At 49.8% G+C, this 3803-nt stretch overlaps 1 non-coding gene across 1 annotated transcript; it reads right to left on the bottom strand.

Annotated features, from left to right (window-relative positions):
• Positions 1 to 2976: 2976 nt before the first annotated feature.
• Positions 2977 to 3048, bottom strand: trnae-cuc (transfer RNA glutamic acid (anticodon CUC)). The gene has a single exon. It is a non-coding gene; the product is annotated as a tRNA-Glu (tRNA).
• Positions 3049 to 3803: the final 755 nt, after the last annotated feature.

Raw genomic sequence — 3803 nt, 5'->3', positions numbered from 1 at the left:
ACCCTCTGCATGAAGACGTTGTCCCTTTAATATATTTCGCCTTTTACTCTAAACATATGCCCTCTAGTTCTGGACTCCCCCATCCCAGGGAAAAGACCTTGTCTATTACCCTGTCAATATCCCTCATAATTTTGTAACTTCTATTGGGTCACTCCTCTGCCTCCGATGCTCCAGTGAAAACAGCCCCATCCTATTCAGCCTCTCCCTGTAGCTCAAACCCTCCAACCCTCAGCAATATTCCCGTAAATCGTTTCTCATCGAGAAGTTAGCGTTTCAGTCCTGAAGAAGGGTTAATACCAAAACGCTGACTACTCCACATCCTGGTGCTGCCTGGCTTGCTGTATTCTCCCAACCTCCTGCTTGCCTGCTACGGGTTGCAACATGTAGTGGCTCAGTGTTACCACTGCAGCCTCATAGTGCCGTGTACCCAGGTTTGATTCCAGCCTTGGGTGGTTGTCTGTGAGGAGTTTGCACATTCTCCCAGTGTCTGCGTGGGTTTTCTCTGGATGATCCTGTTTTCTTCCATAAACCAAAGATGTGCAGGTCATGTGGATTGGCAATGCTTAATTGCCCATAGTGTTAGGTACATTAGTCAAAGGGAAACGGGTCTGGATGGGTTAGTCTTCGGAGGGTCGGTGTGGACTTGTTGGGACAAATGGTCTGCTTCCACATTGTAGCTAATCTCATCTGCACTACTTTTGTCACTAAAGAATGGCAGAGAAGACTTGACGGGCCGAATGGACTAACTTCTGCTCCGATGGTCTTGCGGTCTTAGGTTTCTCTGGAACATTTCATTGGCAATGTGCAGTCCCGGGCTCAATGAGCAGCAGTGTCCATTGAAAGCAAAGCTCATTGTATCGTAGAACTCCTACAATGTGGAACCAGGTCCTTCAGCCCAACACATCTGCACTGATCTTCCGAAGAGTAACCTACTCAGATCCATTTTTTTACCCTCCGTATATTGCACACAGACCCCCTAGGGTGGAATTGATCCTGGGTTCCGGTGCCATGAGGCAGCAGTGCTAACCCTGAGGCACCATGGGGTTGTGGTTGTGGGGTGTAGGGGAGGCACTTGCAGTCCAGCAGAAAACAAAAACAGCCCACCTACTCTCCAACTGCACCCACTGTCAGAACTGGCAGAGGTTCAGTCCTGGGGTGTGACCGAAGGCAGCGTCACCAGTGGGATCTGATTGCTGGGAGCGCTGGTGACCCGCTGGTGCTTCCGCAAGTTGCAGGAAAATATGAGCCTCTTCCCACAGTCGTGCCAGCTGAAGGGCCTCTCCAGGTGTGGACGGACTGGTGCCTCAGCAGGGCTGAGGAATTGCTGAAGGCCTTCCTGCACTTAGGGCAACTGAACGACCTCTCCCCAATGTGGACCCACCAATGGGCCAGCAGGTCGGAGGAAAGAGCAAAGCCCTTCCTGCACTGTGACATCTGGGCAGAAGAATGGCCTCTCCTCGGTGTGGACCCACTGATGTCTCAGCAGGTGGGAATAACTGCTGAAAGCCATCTCGCACTTGGGGCCGGAGAACGGCCTTCCCCGGTGTGGACCAACTGGTGCGTCAGCAGGGCAGAGGGATCACTGAAGGCCTTCCCACACTCAGGGCATTAGAAGGGCCTCTTCCCCTCTGTGGACCCATTGGTGCTTCAGAACCCTTTCAAATTTCACAATATGCTTCTGACAGGAGGGAGACCAGAATTGCACACAATATTCCAAAAGTGGTCTAACCAATGTCCGGTCAGCCACAACATAACTTCCAAACGCCAATACTCAGTCAGAGGATTGGGAAAGCTTTCGAAACCCACAAGAAACAAACAGGAAAGAATGGAGGGACAAAATGAATTTTTGAGAGTCAGCTTGGAAGCATCACTGAGAAATCGACGGACTGGGTTTATTGGATACCCGTTCTCCTTAAATACACTATATACGTATTTCTCTTGTGCTCTTCGTAGTTTCTCTGTGCTGCAGTGTGTAGTGGCTCAATGAAATAATGTCCTGATGCTGGTATGATTGCTTCTGTGGTTAAGTATTTGGTTTGTGTGTGTTGTTTTTCTGTCGACGCTAGTTTGAAGTTCCCCATTGACTGTTCGCTCTACAGTGACATCTAGGAATGGCACTTTGTTGTTGTTCTCCTCCTCTTCAAACCAGGAGCCCCCCTCAGGCCCACAGTCTCACCATTTGGAAAACCAATGTACAGACTAGTCAAATGCCTCCACTGAAGACTAAAACACCAAGTCGAAGATTCACGCCACTCCATTTACTCCATGCAAGAATTCCTGAACACCAAAGACACTAAGTTAGAAGAGGATGGAATAATGTTGTCCTTTGGCATAACAGCCCTGCTCACATCCATTAACATCAACGTGGTCAAAGAAAACTGAAGACACTACTCGAAGCACCAAAGTCACAAACACAGCACCAACTTCATCAGCAAAGTTAGCACTATCCAGCTCGTGGAACTGTGCCTTATCACCCACTTCATATTCAGTAACAAGCCCTACAAACAAATCAACGAAACACCCATGAAACCACCAGTGTCAGGATTCCTAGCAGAAGCAATAATGCAGAGACTCGAACAAACAGCCCTTCCAAAGATCCAACCCAAACTTTGGGTCCGCTACAGAGATGACACTTTTGTCATCAAAAAATGAAACAAATTAGAGGAAACCTACAACACCATCAACAATATCGTTACGGGCATAAAATTCACAAAAGAGGAGAACAACAACAAAGTGCCATTTCTAGATGTCACAGTAGAGCGAACAGTCAATGGTAAATTCAAAACAGCGTCTACAGGAAAACAACGCACGCGAACCAAGAACTTAGCTACAGAAGCAATCATCCCTACACATCCAAACCAACCTGAATCAGGACACTATTTCAACGAGACACTACACGGAACTTCGAAGAACAATCAATAACTGTACAGCGCATTTAGGAAGAACGGGTAGCCAACAAACCCCACAGACACTTACTTCCCTGACCGGGAATCGAACCCGGGCTGCGGCGGTGAGAGCGCCGACTCCTAACCACTAGACCACCAGGGAGATGTCAATGCCTGATGTCAGATCTACTGGAAATGACTTACCTGCCCGAAAATCGAAACCGGGCCTCGGAAGATCGAAGGCTTTCACCTGTGCATCCACCAATATCATTTCTTGTATCCATTGCTCCCGATGCGGTCTCCTCGACATTGGGGAGACTGGAGACTCCTCGCAGAGTAAAATCACAGCGCTTGAGGGAACATCTCCAGGGCACCCGCACCAATCAACCCCATCGCCCTATGGCCCAACATTTCCCCCCACCTCCCTCCCACTCTGCCGAGGACAAGCAGGTCCTAGGCCTTCTCCATCGCCGCTCCCTCCCCATCCGATGCATGGAGGAAGAACGCCGCATCTTCCGCCTCGGATACATTCAACCCCCAGGACATCAATGTGGACTTCACCAGTTTCCTCATTTCCCCTCCCCTACCTTACCTCAGTTCCAACCTTACAGCTGACCTGTCCTACCTGCCAATCTCCCTGACCACCTATCCGCTCCACCCTCCTCTCTGAACTGCCACCTCCACCCCCACCCCCATTCACCTATTGTACTCTTTGCTACCTTCTGCTCAGCTCCCCCCCACCCCACCACCACCAATTTATCTCTCCACCCTGGAGGCGTCCTGCCTCTATTCCTGATGAAGGGCTTTTGCCCGAAACAGCGATTTTCCTGCTCCTCGGAAGCTGTTTGACCTGCTGTGCTTTTCCAGCACCACTCTGATCTAAACTCTGGTTTCCAGCATCTGCAGTCCTCACTTTTG

This window comes from Chiloscyllium plagiosum, unplaced genomic scaffold (assembly GCF_037043375.1).
Source record: "Chiloscyllium plagiosum isolate Xiang-an unplaced genomic scaffold, Cpla_swu_hap1 HiC_scaffold_27, whole genome shotgun sequence".
Classification (NCBI taxonomy): Eukaryota; Metazoa; Chordata; class Chondrichthyes; order Orectolobiformes; family Hemiscylliidae; genus Chiloscyllium; species Chiloscyllium plagiosum.
This window is presented reverse-complemented; position numbering and strand designations above follow the sequence as displayed.